Source organism: Anser anser, assembly GCF_964211835.1.
Source record: "Anser anser genome assembly, chromosome: 2".
Lineage (NCBI taxonomy): Eukaryota > Metazoa > Chordata > Aves > Anseriformes > Anatidae > Anser > Anser anser.
The window spans coordinates 102,669,554-102,691,202 of NC_139721.1; the positions used below are offsets into that span (position 1 = coordinate 102,669,554).

Sequence of the window (21,649 nt, forward strand, 5' to 3'; positions counted from 1 at the left end):
AGTAGGTCCTGTCCGTTTTTGTCAGAGCAGCTGGTTAGGTCAGTGGTTGACGAACCTCATGGTGCTGGGATCTACTTCCTCCTGCCGCTTCTGTTACCAAAGCTTCACGTAACTTCTGAAACAAACTGCTTTTAGGTTTGCCTGCTGTATCTGAGTCTCGTTATCTCACTTAAGGTCAGATTTGGCTTTCCACCATGTTAAGACATGTCAATTAATGGGTATTTCTCCACCGCTTGCCTCTCCTTCCTTCTTCCCCCACATCTTTTTCTCAATCAAGCCCTCAAGTACTTTGGTCCATTTGAGTGAGCCCTCCTTCCTGATGTCTAGTCAGAGAGCAGATGCTGGCTTCACCACACCAGGAAAAAAGGCATTATTATATAATACTACTTAGCATTTTTAAGAGTGTTTAACGTTCAAAACTGCCCAAGCATGAACTGATTCATATGACACAGGGCAGGAAGCAATTTATAAATGTAGAAACAGAGGCAGAAAGGTAACAGGAGTTGTGCAGGGTCTCACAGAGAGATCGTGGCAGGGTCAGAAGTCTCCTGACTTCTAACTCCAGACTTTTAACCCTTTGCTTATTTTCCAGGATATGCTGTGCTTCCTCAAAGTTCATTTCACAGCCCAAATTACTAAGTCATCTACTGAATCTTCACTCGGCATGCAAAAAATGCTGGTGTTGCAGTGAGTGTGCACCGCACGCCTCAGGGGTAAAGAAGCCATCTCCTTGCTTCCAGGACTGACCTCACACGGACACTGAAGCCCAAGCTGATGCCGGTACTGCTGCAGTGCTGCCTCCTCCAGAGCTGGAGCGCACACCTACAGAGAAGATGCTCTGCAAAGAAGTGCTGTGCTCAGACCTTCAAGCCACCTCGGATGAGTGGCCACGCAGAGACACTAACGGGGTCCCTAAGTCACGGATGGGCATAGCAGTGTGCAGCCAGGCTGGCCTCCACCCCAAAGCCAGCACTGCTGTACCTAGCCCTGGCAACTCCATATGGGGTGATACCGGCTGCTTTCAGAATGACTTTTGGAGGCTGGGGCATAGTGCTGTGTCATTTTACCCTCAAAATCCAGAATTTGGTCTTTTACAGACAGAAAAATACTATGACATCTCACAAAACCTCAATTCAGTACCATTTTTATGGGGTTTTCTTTTTCTTTTAATACTTCCTATTAATTTATACACATAATTATATACGCATACCTTAACAATAAACCTACTTAGAAAAGCTAATGTTGCAGGCTTACAGGCAGATACAGGTGGAATCTCCCGCAGCCTACATATATACATATAAAAATACACACCAGGTCGAAAACAGCTGCCTGCCCTCTGCTTCCAACCAGACCTGAATCACAACGTAAACACAGACACACATATCCCCTCCGCAAGCAGTATGTCTGATTAAATATTTTGTTAGCCAAGATGTTTTGATGGGTTGGTAGCAGGATTTTTAGAACGTTAATTTCTCTTCCCAAAGGTGGGCTGGATTTAGATGTTTCCTACATTATTCTGTTTTGCTGGATTTTCCAAAGGGGCTCTAAAAACTTTTCAGAGTAATTCCTGAGAAAGAGACTAAAAATATAATTCTGCAGACTGCAGGAGTAAATGGTGGAAATCATATAATGCCCTTACATTTGTGCAGAAAAATCAACTCTTGGGAAGCATTGGCATCAGCACACTCTCTCACACTCTGACCTGTACTCTTCTCGCTGTTGGTTTCAGCCATCATTTAAAGGAATCTACAGTATCCCTCATTTATAACAGCATGTAGAACAAATAATAATAATAATAATAATAATAATAACAGTAATAATAATAATAGCCTACTGCTTCCAGACAGACACTAGGCCAGTTTCACTCTTACCTCCCAGGGCTCCCCATCTCCTTTCTCCCTCTCCTTGCAGCTCAGGGGAAGGAGGGGACCCTGTCCAATTTGCACATGGAGGTGCTATCCTCCACTGGCTTCTCCTGCTCGTGGCTTGAACGCCAATAAGCTAAGACCAGAAAGCTATCCCCAGTGAAAACTAGAAAGTCAGTAATATAAGAGCAAGATAAGCGCAGTGACTTGACATATATCCTGAGGCAGTGAATTTGAATCCCTTCCTTGATCTGAAGTGCCAGACAACTTTCAGGTTTTTGATATGCGCGTATGCTGCAGTAGCTTTTATTGAAACAAAGAAGAGAAGGAGAACAAAGGAACAGGAGGAAAGAAAGAGCATCTCAACCCAGTTGAAGTGCTGCAGTCAGAAGGTTTAGCTTTGGTCCACAAGGCTGAATGCAAAAGATATAATGATAACCCTGCCTCAGACTGCTTGCAGCACAGACTTGGTCTATGGACAACAATGTCTGTTCATCACCATGTTTTAGGAGGTGACATTTTACATGTATTAGAGGAGAAGGCACATCTTAACAGAGGAGTCACCTGGAACTGAATTTGGGAAGTGTATTTTAAACCTGATTTGGCATGTCCTAATCTCCCTGTCCGCTGCTACTGGAAATCCCCAGCTCTGACTCCTATTGCGCCTCCCTCCCCTTCCCTGCCTGCTCCTTCCCTGCCCCAAACTCGCTGAGAAGTGTAACGGGGACAACTCTGCCAACACCATGGAAAGCATCATGAATGTGGCTTGTTACAGCCACAGCATCCCTGACCAAGAGTTGAATAATGTCTTTTGCCATTAATTAGCTGAGATGAACAACTGAATCCTAGCCCCCTAGCATGCTCATTCCTGATTTAGGAGGTATTTGCATGTCTCCTCTTTGACTTCTGTTCTCCACACTGAACCTTGCCTGGTTTTGATCATTTTTCTAGTTCTTACCTTCAAACCTGTCGCTCTAGTTTTCACTCTTAACTATTTCTCTGCTATATATCCTTTTAAAAGAGTCACGCTGCTCCAAAATTAGTAATTCTTGCAGACAGGGAAAATGGATGACTGTACTGCAAGCAATACTCCCAGTAATACAAACCAACATAAAGAATCATGATTCTGCTGGGATTTTTAATTAGTTTAATCAAGCACTGTGTGGATAACTCAAGTCTATCATTTCAGTTTGTGTAAAAATACTCACTGCTTTCAATTCCATCTGCATGATCCACTCCTTTTCTACAGATCAAATGCTTGCTTTTTCTATAGTTACTAATCACACCTTTATTTTACTGAACCCCATTCTACTGATTCTAGCACATCAGTCCTCTGACTTTAAAAAATATACAGAATTTAACTTTCATTTGACAACACAGGCATAGATGAATTTTTTTTTTTAAAAAAAGAGAAAAAACAGTGAATTTTTTGTAGTAATTTGATGGAAATCTTCACCCCATTCTTAGACTTACCAAACAGGTATGATCACATCCAGTCTTCCGAAATCCCAAGCAACCCTGTATCTGCCCACAAAGACACAGGAGACTCATTTTAGAAGAAGCATAATTCACACGGTGCCCCTACCACCTATAGGGCAAAACCACCAATTCACTGGCCTCTTGCAGAAACACATCTGGGGAGTGAAAGCCCCTGGACACAGGTACTGGACACTGACAGTATCCCATACTAAGAAGGAAGGCCAAAATTATCTCAGCAACTCCTCTCCACGTGACCTGGCCACACGCCTGACCACCTTTGAGTGCTGAGGTGAGTCGTGCAGCCAAGAACCTGAGAGGTTCCCCAGCATCACCAGGAGTGACCTGCCATTTCCCACCACTGTCTTTGACCATTCTTCAGAGGAACGTGAAATGGCTTCAAGAGTTACACCTTGGGGAGAAAAAAGTATCTTTTGGCTCATGGTAAGCTCAACCAAGGCAACTCTTTAAATATTCCTACCCTGTGACATCTCAACAAGAAGGAGGTGCCCAAGTTTCATTTCAGCATCCTTTGAGGGGTGCTGAGAACACATTTTTAAGAAACAACCAACCAAGTAAATCCAGGATCACTCCACCTCTGTTACACAATTCCTTTCAAACATTTATCAAGAGTGATGGAAATACAACCTTGCTTTCTTGCCACAGTATCAGTAGTATCGAAAGGCCGCTTGAGGACTTCACTCTCTCAGTGCTTAAAAATCTTTGCACTTCCACCCTGAAACAGGAACGGCTGAGTTCCAAGTGAACTTCTACCACTTAGTTTAATAATTTTGTTTAGCATAGCTTTTGTTTTGCTTAAATCTCTTGGTATCTGTACCATTTCCTGAGAGCACTAAATTCATCGTATTTTACCAAGCACTCTGTGCTGCAGCCAGCGCCAAGGGCTGTTCAGTGTCTGCTTCATGAATGCTATCAGCAAATCAGAGCGCCTTTTTTTAGCTATTGATGGCTGAGGATGTGTTTTTTGACCTCTTCTCTCTATTTCACAGAGGCATTCTTGGGTACAGGTTCCTCGTTGTCTGCCTGGTAGCATTCTGACCTTTGAAGCCGTAGGTATGCAGCAACACCAGCGGGTAACGCCAGCCCTTCACATAAAGGAAAGTCCTTTGAGGTTGTACAGCAGAAGTCACAAATCATTCCTGCTGTTGTGGACCACTGATTTTACAATGCACAAAGCTACTACGTGCAGAGAACACCCTAAGAAAACGATCTGGGAGATGTTTCATGGGGATTTGGTCATAACCTGCCTGATGGCCCAGATGTAGCCCATCGCCACGAAGCCTAGGGACTGGGTGAACGATAAATATTTTCACAATGTTGTACACAATAAAAATCAAAACCAATAACCAAATCTCACTTCGGAGGGGCTACACCTCATACGCTGCATCGCTGCCTGACAGCAGTTAAATACAAAAACTGGCAAGGGAAGAAGTTACTTTTTCATTGTCTAACTTGTTGCCCCCATGGTTCCCCCATCTCTGAAGCACGTAAAGGTAGCCACACACAAAGCTCTGGTACCACATTGACCACAGATGCATTAATAAACCCAAGAAAAGCAGCACATTCTCTTCTCACAAAATAACCTCTACCAACCTTTTTTTTTTTCCCCCTCCAGTTGCAGTGTTTAAAACCATCTGCCATTCGGGAAATTAAACTCAGTACCTATACTGTGATTTCTGAAAGTGCAGCTTTTCAGCAAAGGAGAGCTGAAGTATATCCAGCATTTCTGAAAAATCAGACTATTTAATTGAGTGCCTGTCTGACAAGGACATGAGCCTAACTTCACACACCTGTTGTGAAAGCCTTGGGCTTCAATTAATGGTGGGCAAAGGATGCATAATTAATATAACAAGAAACCAGGAAATGAATATGTTAAAGTTCCTACTGCAGTTTTAACTTTGTCACAACACACGGGTCTTTTGTTAGGTTTCTCCATAGAGGTGAATTTCCTGTTTTTCCTGGTTAAACGTATATACCAGAAATTACTCACCATGCCATTAAATGTCAGGAAATGCAATTCGACTGAGTTAAGCATGTTGCTGGAAAAAAATCTCAATGGAACAAATTATTTGGTGTCACTTATATAATAAGATATTACCTCCCTTCTCTATTTATGAATTGTTCATGAACAGACTTGTATTTTTACCAGGGCTTTTTTCCCTTCTTCAAAAGCAGCAAGTAAATGATGTAAGTGAGAAAGTGAGAGCATTCAGAAGAAATTCTTGACTCCAGCTTCAAATGCTCACTCCCCTTTATCCAATCCCTTTGCAGAGGTCCACCGCAGGACTCCACCACCAGTTACGTCCCTTCAAAATGCAAAATTTAAACATGCAACACTCAATTTTACCTTTATGAGACTGGACACTGAATTCACAAGCTCTTGAAAACATGAATTTCAGAGCCTGCAAACCTTAGCAATGGCTACTGCGCATATCAAGTGCAAATGTTCAGATGACTCTAATACTCACATGTATTCATGTATTTGTGCAAACACACAAAAAGCCCCGTAATTTTGCCACAAGCAGAATTTGCTAGGTAGCAGATTTAAAAACAAACTCCCAAATCCACTCTGTTTAATTCACAACCGTATGTTGCTGGTAAGAACCTCCCTTTTCGTCTTTCCTTATCTTTGAATTATTTGGGCCATCTTATCTTTCAGCTATGCAGGGCTGTTTGCATATCCCAACGCTAGTGCATTAAATCTCCCAACACCCTTCTGGAAGTTGAACAGTTGCACATTGCTATTTATCTGAGGTACTGGAGGGGTTTCATTATGCAAGGTCACGTAGTAAAAATAACTGAGGGTGAGGTGCACAGAATGTTTAAAAAAATATAGGAGTTTTTTTAATAAAGACCAATTGTGCAACCAGTGAGCAATAAACTCAGGAAAATTTGGTTTATGAGAGATATATTACTAAATATCCCACAAATACAATTTCTGCATATGGGAATATAGGCAGAGATGGAGAAAAAACAAAACCCAGCTTGCAGAAATGTATATGCAGTCAGAGATACTATGCTATACGAACTGTTTATTGGAACTGGGTCCCATGTCAATACTGAGGAAAATAAAGAATGGAAAATAACTCTGGATTTGAATAGAAACCCAGTCACAGTTAAATTTGATACTTGGAGCCCAAGCCAACATGCTGCCAGGACAAAAAAAAAAGTTTACAAGGAATAAATCCAAGATGGAAAAAGTAAAAGTTAAATTAGCATCATACGGTGGAGAGAAATATCAATAATTAGGCAAATGCATAATAACCCTATGAAGTCAATTGCTTTTATGACAGTGGGACTGGAAACACAGGCAGTTGTAGGGCTGAACATTTGCAAAGAATTAAGACTGGTTAGAACATACAATGGGTGCTGTGTATGATCTAAACAGACAATAAGAAACCAGAAGAATTCAAAGATATTTTTGATACAGCAGGATGCAATAAAAAGAAATACCGTATTTTATTCTCAACCTGAGGTAACCCTTCCCTCCCCAGTCACTGGTGCACCCGGAAAGCTTCCAGCCAGCCTCTGCAGGTGCTAACACATGTAAAAATTCAAGAGAAAGTCTCAGCATACATCACAAAAGCAGCTAAAAGAAAGCAAACGCTGTTTGCGAGTCCCACATTTTCCTGATTTTTTATTTTCCAAACTGTTCCGCTTTCTGGCCGTGCCTGCTCCTGAGCTTCCCCAACCACAGACCCCGTCTTTGCATACGTTTGCGAAGTGCCTCCTAACAGCTCTCACCGGGTGGAAAGCCACTCCCTCCTGTTTATTATTATTATTTTTTTGATCTGAGGAAATATCTCCTCGTGTTTCTGCTGTTTGATGCCCTCAGTGAAGAAAACTCCTCGGCAGCAGTGAGGCGAGGAGCGATGGGACTGGGACCATCTAGCACCCCAGCGCCAGAGAGCTGGCAGCAGGGCGCAGCCGTCCTGCCTGCTGGCACAGCGCTGGGCTCACGGAGCAGCTGGGTCCGACCTAAAGGAAGCGACGGCTTCTGTAAGGGGCCACACGAGTTCATGTAAATGCATATACAGTTTGCAGGCACTGTGGCCACCACTACAACTCCGAAAGCAGGCAGCACTCTTGTTGTATCTTCCCATTCCTCAAGCTATTTTGATTAAGTTCATGCAATTATTTTCTTACCATTAACAAAATAGGTTACTTATCTAAATTTAGGATGGATTTTTTATTAGAATCAGTATTTTAGATGCCCACTATGACTATAGCATGTTTCATTGGAAAGACCCTAGAGTGCTTTTGCAATTATTTACAAGAGCTTCACCAAGGCCTATGCAAATTCGTAAGTATCTTTACAGTAACTTCATGATTTCTGGCTTAAACCATATTTGGTATTCTTATGTTTTAGGTATAGAAGCTTCCAAATCTTAAATGCACAAAAGCAAAGGCACACTCAGGTTAAGACCAGACCCACAGATGAGGCGAAGCACCCATGCTGGGTTTGTGCACCCAGAGACAGTAGGCTGAGCCTCCAAGCCCATGTCTAGACCACAGATTTCCCAAGTCCATCCGTGATGGCATTTCTGCCCCATTTCTAAGCTTTCTTATGTGCCTGCCCCCTCTATACACACCTGGGGTTAGCTCCAGAGTCAGGGGGCTCCCAGCCCCACCAGGACCCTTCTCCTAGGCATTGCTCTGCTGATTTCCCTTGAAAATCTCGATCCTGTAGGTGTGGTGTAATCAGAGCAAACCTATAGCAACCCTAACAGGTAAAAGCAGAGCCAAAGGCACCACCTGCCTCTTATAAACCAGCCTATCAGGCAGAATAGGGAAGCAGCATTTGAGCACAAGACCCAAACCCAATGCCTTCCTCAGCAATTTCCCTGCCTCAGAGCAGCTGCCCACCGCTCCACAGGTATGTCTCACTAAGCTACAGTCCCTCTTCTTCCTTACCCTCTCCTTCTCCCTCTCCCCTACTGGACCCAAAACCTCTCCTGCCTGGCAGGACATCCAGACTGCCCTCCCTGAGCAGCCCACAGCTAGGGGGTTAAGCTGTTACCTGCAAAGTGGGAGATGTTCGTGCTGGGAAGCTTTGGGTCAGACACCCAACCACTGCTGGTTTATATGAAAGAGTGAGAAGGTGGAACCAGCTGAAGCTCCTGCTCTATTTCAAACAAACAGTTAAAAAAAAAATGAAAAAAGAAAGAAGACTTTTCCTCCATTTCAGGAAGGAACAGCACAAATGCTGAACTCAGGCTGCAGGGCTGTCAATCCCAACCTGAGACAGGTCCTTCCATGGCAGCCTGTGCTCGATGCACAGAAAGAAGGAAGGTTTAAGACACTTCACCTTCCTTTGGCATCCACTGAACAGGGTGGTGGTATCAGAATTAGATCCCACAGTTCCAGATTCTCTCCCACACTCCAAGAAGTCCAGACGCAAGTGGTCAAGCAAATAAACGCAGGGCTGTAAATTTTAAAAAACAACGGCAGCTTTCTGAGAAAATCGCTGAGCCCAGGGCATCATCCCTGACTTCTAGCTTTTAGTCCTATACCCAAATCAGAAGACAGTTAGTCCTCTAACTGCAGTTATTGTATATTCAATACTGATTTGCTACCAAGTAACAGCACTGCAAAAAGAAATATAGGACTTACTTGTACGGTTCATGTTATTGCCACACAAATTCCTGTCTGATATAATACACTGGAAAGATCCCCTGGCAAGATGAAAATTTCTCACCTGTAGTGACACCCAGCTCAGCGAAACCACTTAGGAGAAATGAAAATCTTGTTCAGCAAAGTGACCTGACTACATTGTTATTTGATTTGCAGTTCATCTTCAAAAAAGTATACAGATTTCTTAGCTTTTGACAGATGAATTTCTTAATTCAGTAAGAAATTAGGCTCAATCAAACACAGAATTACTCCATCACTAGCCTGAACAGGCACCTCACTCTCTGTATTTATTCTACAGGTTTTGGAACAAAATAGCACACAGAGGACAGGCAAGTTTTAAAATGCTAACATTTAATATACACACACACACATATATTTTGATAAACTAGCAGCCTGTAATGCATTTCTAGTCAGGGCCTCTGCTAAAATAGCACTGAATTATTATTATTATTATTATTGTTATTGTTATTGTTGTTATTGTTATTATTGTTATTATTGTTATTGAAACAGAGAGGGAAGACCAAACAGTCTGGTTTGAGTGATTTCATTTAACTTAAATGCTGCTGTTGCAAGCTCACCTATCCCCATATTTATCTTTTCTACACAAAAATATAACCAGTTCCCCACTCCGAAAGTGAACCCAGTTTCCATAGTTCAGTTCCCCCTGGGTTCAGCTCAGGAGTCTCGTGATTCTCACAATTTAAGAAGTCACATGTAGCCTCAATATAACTGTGTGATCACCTGCTTAGCTCCACAAAATCAGTATTTCATGGCCACTTCAACTTGGCAGAACATGTCCTGATGCATATCAAAAGGAACACCACCAACTTCAGTGACGAGACATTTCTGTAAAAGCCAAGTATGTAACAGACGAGTTATACATAAGACTTTTTCTAAAGACAGACAGGTACATCTGAAAACATCAGCTCCTTGGAGATTACACTTGGAGTGCTACATGCATGCATCAAAAGGAAATAAAAAAATTAAAATTACTTGTTTAATTTAAAAAAAAAAAAAATCTGGGAGAGAAAATTACAAAAACAATTTTGGGGATCATCTTCAATATTTTTTTTAGAAAGGCTACCATTGAGAAAACAAGATGTAAAGCATTTCAGTTGGTTTTCCTTAGGCTGCGGCCTCTGTCCCCAAACAAATGTCAGTCCACTACAGGTGTCTGTTTGCTCGTCCAGGTGAATTGGGATTGTCTGATACTAGCCTGAGGGTCCAGGAGTGAGAATTCTCGGTTCATATCCCCTGACTACTTGCTTATTTGCATTGGGCAGATCTCAGTCGTTCTGTACCATCATCTATTCCCAATAAGGAAGTGGAAGCTTAATTAAGCACTGGCAAGTTATTTTAGTATCCCAAGTGGATGCTGTCATAGAAAGAAAACGTAACTTTCTATTGAGAGAACGCAAGATAACTCGTGCCAGCTTGTTTCACTCCTCTCCAAGAGGCAGCCGTAGTCCCGCTAACTGGCTGTCGGAGTTGTGGGCTTTGATTTTGGAAAGGGCACCAGCAGGACAGCTGCAGTCTATACGGAAATCCAAAGGATGGTAACTTGGACCTAGTTGGTGGTCATGTTTTCTTTGATTCTGGGAGATTTCATCTGCTGCCATCTCACACAGCCCCATGCAAAGACAAAGGCTTTTCATCATCTGAACGTTGGTCCCTCCAGGAAGAAATTAAATTACCTGCCACAAAAAGGGACAGCTTGGAACAGAGGCTGTATCTGTACTTTTCAGGACTGTTGAACGTGTGCATTGAAGTGCTCGAACAGCAGTTAACTTGGTGGCTGGGTTCCCTGCATCCCTAGGCAGCCACGTGCAGACTGGTCCCCACGTGGCGCTCCTCTGCTGGTGCTCAGCAGGTGCTGGAGCCAGGACCACCACCAGAAGGAGCCATGGCCCGACTCCCCTCGCCCCCAGAGCAGAGATCGTCAGGGAAGCCTCTCTCTTTGGGACCGGGGAAAGAACGAAAATCAGTAATCCAGTTCTTTTTGCCCCTGTTCTCCAAGCATGAGGAAAGAAAGCCTAATGCCCCTTGAACAGACTCCAGCAGTTTCCCTCCAGAAAAGGGGTCAGAGTGAGCAGAGAGGTGTAAAAGAGCAGCTGTGGGTGACAGAGGGGAGGTAGCAGGAGTCAGCCCTGTTCCCGTGGGACTCCTGTGGGCTCTGGGCCCGAATCGTTTTTCCCCTGCAAGCAACAAAAATAAAGACACAAATAACTGCATCCAGTCCTCACAGGTTTTGAATCAAAACCGGCCAAACATCAGAGCTGCATTTCAGCCCCCTTTGCATCCTCTGTTCTCCCAGTGCCAAACTCTCACACAAACGTGATTTCCATTCTCAGCTGCAGAACGAACCATTCAAGGTAATTACCTATTCTTTTTCCCTTCCTCCCCAAAACGTGGAAACTCGCCTAACAGGGGAAGGGCAGGGGGAACTCATTGAGTTTTGCTGCTGGTCACGTAGTTCATTTTCTGCTGAGCAAGTCACGGCTCTGCGTTCTTCCTGGCAATGCGTGGGATCGTGTGCGTGTAGGCAACTCACCCCACATGACACCCAAGCACTGAGCCCCCGTATTTTTTGCCACTAAAATATGGGGGCTCTGTGTCCATCCCAGTGCCTGGCACATTCACACCTCATCAAGCTTTCAGTTTGGAAACAAATGACTGACAAAACAGAGCTAGGTTCAAAAAGGCTAGGTGGCTTCTTCATCCTGCCCCTGTGGTACAGTGGTACCACGTATGGCTCTGCAGCAACAATACCCCTGGGTAAAACAGCTCAGAGAAAACGTGGCTTAACAAACTAAGGAATGGCAGGATGAAATAGGCAGGAAAAATATCTGAATGTTGTTTAATATTCTTGGGTTACCCAATGCTAGTGGTTCCCAAAGTTTGCTCCCACTCACTCAGAATCTATTTCATCTTGCAACTGAGATATCCAGTTTTCTGACAAAAAAAAAAAAAAAAAAAGGGTCAGGAATACTTCCCTTCCAGTACCAAATCAGGCAGAGAAAATGTGGTCTCATGCACCTCCACCCAAACCACTTCTCCCTCCCCTACTCCATGTCTCAAGCTGCAAATCTAGGTGTCTTCCCAGTGTGGCTTCCCAATTCCTCTCACTGGTATTGAACTCCTGAACTTTTCCTTGTTAGACATAGATACATGGTTAATCTAGATGTGCCCTAATTTATCTACAAAGAATTTTGAGAGCTTGAGTTCACTGTGAGTTGAAGAAGTGGAAATGGTAAGCAAGTTTTCCAAGTTTTAATCACTAATTGATGTGAAACAAAGCCTAGGAAATATGCCTGCTCTTCACTTTTCATTACCTTTATTCCTGTGGTAGCCTTTCACTGTTTCCTTACGAGTTTTGTGGCCCAAATAAAAGCCACGGCTTCAGCATAAAGAACAGAAAACAAATCTCCAACCTTACAACTCTAGAAATCATTCTTCTTTCCTTTAAAAGGACAAAAATAACTCAGTCTCTTATAAGCCACTTCAAATTTCTTTTATGTTTTGCCTGTCATCCATATGTTTCTGTTCTTCATTGTTGCTCTGCGCAGCTGAGAGAAAATATTAAAATGCTACTACTTATTTACGCTAATTAAGTAATCTATATATCTATAAAATGAGCAACCTGCCATTTCAGCCCGTGTTCCTAGTCACTCAGATACTAGTCGGTCAATGCAAATGATCTGCTTTGCCCTGACTGCCTTCTCTGCACAAGGAAATCCGAGTCTTCCCTCAGTGGAGGCTGCTCTTGGGTCAAGAGCCAAATGACTGAATTGGTCATTTTGTGTTTTCAATGCTACATACACCACAGGCACTTTCTCCTTGGCATTTCATAAAGTTCTTGAAGAAGCTCTAGGACCATATTAAATATGAAAATTTTAATCTTAGACTGGGAGGATGATGGAATAACCATACAAAGGGTAGGTTTGGTAGCCTCCTATGGTTGTAGGATAGCCTCCTATGATGCCGACTCTATCAGAGATGTTTTGGGATAGCACATAGCAGATTTCGCCTGCTTTCAATCTCACCTGTCCAGTGGTGTTATGCTCTTTAACGTGATTTGTATTTAAAATGCTATTGCCCAGGTAGGAGACAATACCACGTAACACCCAACACAGTAAATTTCCTAAGAAAAAGGCCAACATGGTAACATGGAGAGGTAGCAACCTTTAGCAAAGGCTGGATTGCACATTGCTTTCTGCAGCTAAGCAAGGTACTTCATAGGTTGTTTGTTCTTCCCCACAAGAGCACCTGATTCTGTATCAAAACTCTATTTTCCACAGCACACCATTCTTCTATCTGTTTGTACCGGTGTCACTCATCATGGAAGGTGCCGCGAGGACCAGGTACACGACGCTGCAGTCTGTGGACTTTGTGCCACCCATCACAGAAAGACTCTCCTCACCCTTCCTACTACTGCCTGCAGGGAACAGAAAGGGAAATACTTCAAATGCTCTGGATCTTCAGGCTCATCTGAGCTGTATTCAAGAGTATCTCCATGATGGTCAGTATTTGTTTCCTCAAAATGAGATTGGAGACTCCCACATAGCTTCTGAGCTGGGGATTATGGAAAATGACTCGATCCCACACGACTTGACAAAACTGCAAGAGCTAGCTGCAAGACCAAGCAGAGAGGTACAGCATGGTGGACACCCTATTAATAGTTTTAACAAGTCCACTAGACCAGGAACTCATAAAGGGGCCTATTTTTACACACTGTCTACATCTCACTCCAGAAACCATGCAGCTCCAGAACAAGCTTTGTTGTGCTTACCAAACACTCAAGTTACATATTTCAGCACGGGAGCTCGCACACAAAAGCCTGAAACTCTAGCAAATCTGTTCCACTGGACCTCTTCTGGTTTGCTGCGTGGGGCTGCCAAGTATGCGGGCTCAGAACTCCAGCTAGAGGGAAGAGAAGGGACACCAGATGTCATCACTCTAAATCTTGTTCTATTATTATCGTTCAGCCTCCTGGGAGCTAATACTTTTAAAGCAACATTTTCGAAAAGAATTGCAAGTACATCTGCGGAGAGAAGCTCGGTGACAGCTGATCAAACTGGTTAATTAGGCATCTACAGAAGTGTAGCTTCAGATGTAGTAACTGCACCCCATGCACTTGAGACAGGGCTAAATATGGGAAGCAGAAGAGATCAGAATGCCCACTGAAACATTACTGCTTTTGCTAAAACAAAATGTGAATTCTGCCAAACGTACTTTCCATGAGAAAGTTTTGATTTCGTCAGAAGTTTTTGATTTCCCATCACAAAAAAAGTAAAATTCTTAGCTCGAGGATGTGCTAACCCAAATCATGAAGAGTGGTCATAACAAAAATCACGGTGCCTCTTTTCAGCCACATTTTCCAGTCATCTTCTCAGTCCTATTGTCTCCTGGGAGCGGTAATTCAAGTGCTGTGAGCCCCCCCTTCCCTTTCCTCTTTGGCTCTTGGGCTTGAGCACATTTTCCACAGTGCACCACAGTATTCTTTTTATTTGGACTCCTGCAGCTCATGATGGAAAGAGTCATCTGAATGGGGAGCGCCAGCCCTGGAGGAGAGCAGATCACGAGAACCGCAGCTTCCATGAGTCACCCTGGTAGATGCATGGGACACAGAAGACCAGGCCAGCAACTTTCAACATCTCCTATTTAAAAACTGCTCTTTGTCCCCGATCATGAGGAGAACGCTGCAAGCTTTCTGTTGATACAAATCCAGGTTTTTACGCGGCTCTAATCGAATTAAAAATACGCTTTTTGCACGGCCTGCTTCCCGGACGCTTTGAAGCCTCTGATTCCTCAGCCTGACTCCATCAGCCCCGTACCATATGCATCTGTGACAAAATTACTGCTTTCTTTGTTTTATGATATACTAGCAGCGTAGCATCTGGCAGTGTGGTTTGGGGTTTTTGTTTTGTTTTGACTGGAAAGAAACCTCCCAAACACTCCCGTCAAATCCAAAAAAGACCTTAAATCAGCACTTTTTTTTTTCCTTTTTTTTTTTTTTTTTTTTTTAGCTTATGCACAGAGGACACGGGAGGATTTCCTGACTCATCAAGCGAAGACGCAGCCACGTGCATGCCAGCGTGCAGGTGGCTGTCACAGGGTGCCACCAGGCTCAAGGGAAGCGGGAACTCCATTTTCCCTCACCACCCAGCCCCACCATGTTGTTGGGGAAAGAGCCCGAAAGGAGCCCCAGCCAGGTCCCGGGGCAGTCTGGCAGGAGGCAGAGCTTCTGCAGCACACAGCACTCCTTCCTGTGCTGAGAAGAAAGCTTGCCGACTGCCCATGTGTGCAGGAGACGTGTCCTCCTCCTTTTTATCATTCCCCGTTGCGAACGCCCTGTCAGTGCAACGCGCGTTCCAACAGTGAGTCTCTCGTAGCTCTCCTTATCTTTAATTTCCTTCCACTGTAGGCTATTTTATGGTGCCTTTCCTTTGCTGGCAATTTTTTTTCCCCTTTCCCACTTCAGCTGCAATAGGCAGATCAGGATGAAAACTTCTCACAAGTTTAAGGGAGAGGCTGGAGGCAGAAAATGTCACGCAGGTCAGAGCAGAGGTGCAGGTCAGAGCAATAAATATGCGTGCCCTTCACATTTACTTTAGCCAGACCCCTTGTCAGCCTTGTGCTCTAGGACAAAATCACTTTCTTTCATTCATTAGCCATTTTAAGTGCACCCTAACAGCAAAAGGCTTACTCCAAAACCCAGCAGACAGGAGTCTCCTTCAGATTAAGAATAAACACGAGCCGTAGCATTCATTTCATCATTGCTTTTCTCAGAAAGTGCCTTGGGGAAGAAGGAGAAGCCTCATCCCTGCTAAAACATCTTCCCAAGGCCAGAGCCAAGCCGCCTCCCTCTGCTGCTCGGGCACTGCCCCCTTTCTTATGTGGCCACCAGTCCCAGAGAGGCCACGCAGCCAATTTTCTGTTTCGGGATGGCTCCCTTCATGTCCTCCAGGAAACATGCAGTAGAGGTGAGGATGGAGGGGCAAGAGGAGGAAGGGCAGGACTGCCTGGGCTGCTGTAACAGGGATGCTGGGGTTACAGCTCGGCGGCAGGACGGGACGACACTGAGGGGGAGAGGCTGAAAATCAGACTGGCTTTGTCCTCAGTTCCACTGCCACATCAGACACCCCTTGCCAGTGTCTCCAGAGCACATTTTTTCAGTTCATAGGAAATTAAAAAAAAAAAAAAGTTTTCAGGCCAATTGGACCAAAGTCAAATTTCTCGAAAATAAAAAAAAAAAATCCTCACAAACTGGAAATCCTGCTCTTCAGCCAGCTCTGAAAAACCCTAATCAAACAGCTTGAACAACCCACCAACTGTACGTTATTTACCCTAGCAGTGTATATACTTTTCCTATTGGAAATACTTATAAACAGCAGGTACATTCACGGAAACCGAGGCTGGTTTGTGCAGGACCGAGTTAAAAAAGCGGGATGAGAGGGAAGTCTGGGGGAAGACATGCAAGGAGCATCAGTCTGCGAAAGCCTGATGATCTCCTCTGTTCTGTGACTGAAAAACGTTCTTATGGCCGCGTGCACATTCGCACACATCGCACTGGGTTTGTCGTGCAAGCCTTCACTTTTTACTGTTCATGGCAGGTTATCCTGAGCCAGCAACATGTCTCCTATTTCAGGCCGCAGGGAGGGTCGCCTTGTAATAGCACCGCGTGTAATGGGTTTCATTGCGCTTGGGAACCAAAGAATTTGACCTCTGAGCGAAATAACATGAAGTAAAAGATGTGTTCAGATTGCAGTTAGGTTGAGCTAACAGTACAGGTGGCTGGGGAGTGCTCTGAATGCTGTCTGTGTGACCTCACTTCAGCAGCACAACAAACGATACGGCCTTCCCCTTCGAAGAAAACGTGGCAGTGGTTTACACTGAGGGAGGGAAAGGGGAAGATTTGTTCAGGGTTGTCCTATCCCTACATATTCCAAAACCGTGAATCAGATGTTTGACAAACTATCTGAAAACCGCAAGACCAAAAAAAAAAAAAAAATTATGTTCATTTATATTTTTTATGGTTTTTTTGTGGCTGTCTTTAGGATGCCCTTGGGTCATATTTTCAAGCTTCTTCACAGTCTGAGGAGCAGAAACTTACTTCTGTAAAAATGAAAACTGAGATTCTCACCTAATTAAATGTCTTCGGGAATGGGAAGTTACAGAGAAAACACAAAGTATCACGAGACTTGCGATAAAAATCACAGGGTTTGGCAATACCGCGTTAATCACGGGTTAGGAAGTGATAGCACTTGTTCTAGCTGAACAGCAAAAAACAAACAGGCATAAACCTTATTCAAAAATATTTTGCAGGCATGACTGCCAAGCTCCAGTTGGCTGTGAGTAATACTATTCATTATTTCAGAATATTCATATAGCCAGTAGGTATTTCTGGAAATCCTTGAGAATCCTGCATTTTCCATGATGCCAGGATGATTAATTTGTATTGAAAGTTTGTTACTTGCCAATTAACCATCCACTGTTTAAAAATCTGAGTCACACGATCAGCAGCCAGAAACAATACCAGGCTGTATGTTTAGATGTCCAAGACACATAATGAATATTCAAAGAAGAAAGTTCACAATCAAACCACAGGCTGAAAGTTATGCACAGAACTATTTAGCTAAGTAGGAAAAATTAATACCTCCTCAAAAAGCCAGACCACTTGCAAGAGAGTGTTCACCACAGAAAGGGGCTTACATTCATAACAAAATATATTTAAAGTGAATATTTGGATGGCTACAGGATATTAGTTCTAATTGCAAACAAACAAACAGGGAGGCTCTCCTAGCCCGAAAATCAAAAGCTGCCTAGTTTCCATTGTAGATTTCAGACCGGCCGTTTAGCTCTGCTTATACAAATGGATGAGGCAGATGTACTGCTCAGCCTGTCTGCTTTGGTTCATCTGTGCAAACTTCCCAGCAGAGCGAGATTCACAGCTCAGCGTAAATCTGAGGGTAAGCAGCACGCTGTATGATTTATACTCGGGTTATCGTTCAGCCAAAGTCTGGCATTTCATTGATATGCCTGTTATTTAGATGCATTCAGAAGCCTTCCAATGCATACAGGTTTTTCCTGTGCAGGAACTGTATTCTCAAAAGAGATGCAAGAGCCAGATCTTTTCTATTCCCCAAGGTTAAAGGAAAAAGTGAGATGTCCTTTGCTTTTTCAACTCCTTACCCATATAGAATAATTCATCTGCTGATATTCATAAGGTGACTTCTACCAGCAAATGTAAAGATGTCAGAAGGAGAATTTTTAAGCACATATGTAATTGTTTATGATTGGTATCTGCTTTTATTTAGCATACTTGCTAGCGCTCTAGCCTGCTGCTAGTCTGTAAGAATCTTTCTTGACCAAGAAAGCTGCTCTTTAGGGAGCTATATTTCATGTTCTTTCACTCTTTGCAAGCTCTGCCATAATAGAATCAATGTATCAAATCAATCCCGCGAAGCAGCTGAAGAGCCTAATAGTGAAGGTAGGAGACCCAGACGTTTTTCTAACAGAAATTTTGGCAGGAAGGGATTAATGTGTGTTTGCCCATTTCCTGTGCTTCTCCTTCCCTTTATAAACCGTGTGGGAGAAGTGAGACACAGTGTTTGATCTACGACGGTATTTTTTTTTCCTCCTAAAAAGTCTCGATGAGAAAACCCTCAAAGACTCCTGCAACCAGGCTTCTGCTGGGAAGTCCCCTGGAGCAGCAAACCCTCCGAGGGCACGGGCTGCCGCTCTGCACGTCCCGCACTGCCCGGCATCGCTGAGCAGGCGTGACAGCCTTATGGGGTGCCCGACGTGTTCCCCTCTCCTCCTCCAGCTCTCCCCTTGTTAAGTGTGGCTCACAGCCCAGCACGGGAATTAGGGTCCTCGGAGGGTCTGGCCACTTGCTTGGCAAAGGGGTCCCAGCCAGCTGGGGCTGGGCACAAACTCGTTGCCCACCACAGGTTTGCCACTGACCCCTGGTGCTGTAGGAAGAGGGCTCTCGCCATTGTTCCCCCAAAACACGACCCTCCGCCCCGGCCCTGGCTGCAGCCACCTCTCCGGGTGGCAGCCCGCGGCAGGGGGCACGATGCTGACATCCATCAATCCGCCGGCAGCGCCGGCTGCCCAGTTTCAGGATGGCGAGCGACACAGGGTGCAGATCTGACAGGGATGATAAAGTCAATTCCCTGCCCTGCGAGGCGGGCTGCGCAAGGCAGGCTGTCAGCACCCTCTAGGGGCTCTGCCTCTGCGGCTCCGCGCACAGAGCGGGATGAATTTCAGCGTTACCTGCAAGCCGGAGGGAAGGTTACCGTGCAGAGGTCCCTCTCGAGTCCCAAAGGGTGGCTCGCACGCCCTGCGCAGCCGTCCCGGAGCTACCTGCTTGAGTTCTGGCTCATAATTTTCGTGGAAAGTTCCCACGGTTCGTGACCCAGGAGATCCCAAACATATGGTTTAATCGGGCATTAGTCAACGTCGAATTCTTCCTTTCGCAGTGCTCACTCTGATCTGTACCACATTGCCAGCACCCCCCTGCAGCGCGAGGGAGGCACCAGGCACCCTGATGCGGGGCGAGGAGCAAAGGAGGGGAACCAGGGCTTGGACTAGGAGCAAAGCTGGGCAGATGTGGCCTTCAGTGATCCCACACGCCTGTTCCCAGCCCACAGCCCATACATAACGTGTCCATACTCATGGCGGATGGCAAAACCTGTGCCATCTGCCGGTGAAGGCATTTCACCAAAGGGGCTTTGTCTTCTCACTGTCCTCCTCCTCCTCTTGCAGCAGGCGAGCTGCTGCTCCTGAATGTATTTCACAGAGCAGACCTGCGGACCTTCCCATACGCTTGTAACCACAACTGGACAGAACTTCTGCTCTTTTTTACGCCCAGCCTTAGCAAAAAGCTTGCACTTTGCATTCACCTCCTGATGCAGCTTAACTCTTACCCTTCAGACTGCCTGGTCCAGAGCTGCCAGATCCCACAGAAAGGGTGGGATAAAGCCATGCCTCATGGAAACGAAGGCTAGATATGCTGCTGACTGCAGGAAAGCCATGCTATCCTGATGCTTTATGGACATTAGTTACCCAATGCTACCATGCTCCCTTCTCTTCATGATAAAAATTACCTGAATGATGATTTTATTTGGAAAACAATTGTATTCATATATTATTCTCTGCTACTCCCTGGTTATTATTCTCTTCTTCAAAAATTTCAGGCAACCAATCAAGGACTGGAAGCAAAACAATCTGCCAGACTTTGTTTGAACAGGGGAAGAAAAACAAAAAAAAGCATAGCTGTGTATAGATTCATTCCTGCTAAGAACAAGACTTCATGCAATTTAGGCCACAAACCACTCATCACAAACACCAAACAACTAACAGATGGAAGAGGTAGTCTGCAAACAAAGCAGAGGTTGAATCACATTCCCCCAACCGTCTGGCAGAGCTCCGCAGAAAACAGGATGTCTTTCTGAATGATTTGCAAAGAAAAGAGCGGCTTGAATTAGGGAACAAATACTGTAGCACCCGAACGAGATCTACATGCTAGATAGCGTGGTTCTTGCTTTCCTTCAGATTGCAAGACTGGACAGGCAATCTCAGTTTTAGGTTCAGGCAGGAAATGGTTCTCTGAAGAGAAGCTTTCTCTTTCCTTCTCACCACAGCTGCTCCACACAGACGTAGGAGAAGGCAACAGAAAAACTCTTCTGAGTAGTAATCTGTACCTCTTACAGTCCTGATACATAATCAGGTGAATCTTGTCTTGTGAGCAGCCTCAGGTTGGTTAACACTGTAGCAGAGTGCTCAGCCTTACTACCTGCCCACTCCTTCACTCCAGAACCACGTACTGATTGGAGAGATGAGCTTGCGATTACTCAGAGTAACTTCAGTACCAACCACGTAAGGATTTATACAATCATACTTTCTCCGTTGGCCAAACAGCTATCCAGACACAAAACAGGGAGAGATGCTGCTGGCAAAAAAAAAAAAACAATTGTTATTTTGTTGTTGGTGGTTGGTTTTTTTTGGTTGGTTGTTGGTTTTTTTTTTTTGGTTCATTGTTTGTTTTATTTTTTTACAGGATATACCTGAAATATGTAGTCTGGGGCTGTACAGCATGCTTTTAGCTTTGTGAATTTATCTACAGGTAATCACTTACCCCAACGGATCTTGGATGAGGACCTCAGAAAAGCGTGATACCTTGGGCCATATTTACATTTGCTAACCTCTACACATGACCTCAGCTCTCTGGGCTCTGGAGTGCCTGTTTCAATAGGAAGCACTACACTAAGCAGCTTTAGCTGAACTCAGGCTCTCTAATCCTTGGTGCACTGGTTTCATACAGCTCTCCCAAACAAAACCAAAGTCATCGATACCACGTAAGAACTGAGCTGTTTCTTTCCGATTCTCTTATCTGAGCCCCCAATTTACCCCGCATTGCCTTCCCTGGCAGAACAACCAGGCACACCATCTATTAATAACAACAGAGGAGGCGGAAAGACATAACAAGAAAGCTGTACCAAGCATTTCATTCTACCCAGGACGTAGAAATAAGACTTGACATACAGAATAACTGCAATGATCGTATGATTTATTGTTTATACCATGTCATATGACAAAGCTCTTAGATATTACTGGCCTAATAAAGTGATATAATGCTTGCTATGTGT

At 44.3% G+C, this 21,649-nt stretch overlaps 1 long non-coding RNA gene across 4 annotated transcripts in view; it reads right to left on the reverse strand.

The window, feature by feature from the left end:
* The window catches only part of LOC310894945, a 64,031-nt gene that overhangs the window by 11,830 nt on the left and 30,552 nt on the right, over positions 1–21,649 (reverse strand). For all 4 annotated transcript variants that reach the window (XR_014580305.1, XR_014580306.1, XR_014580307.1 and 1 more), the window contains exon 4: positions 3,339–3,389. This is a non-coding gene — a long non-coding RNA (uncharacterized lncRNA). The remainder of the gene's footprint in view (positions 1–3,338; positions 3,390–21,649) is intronic.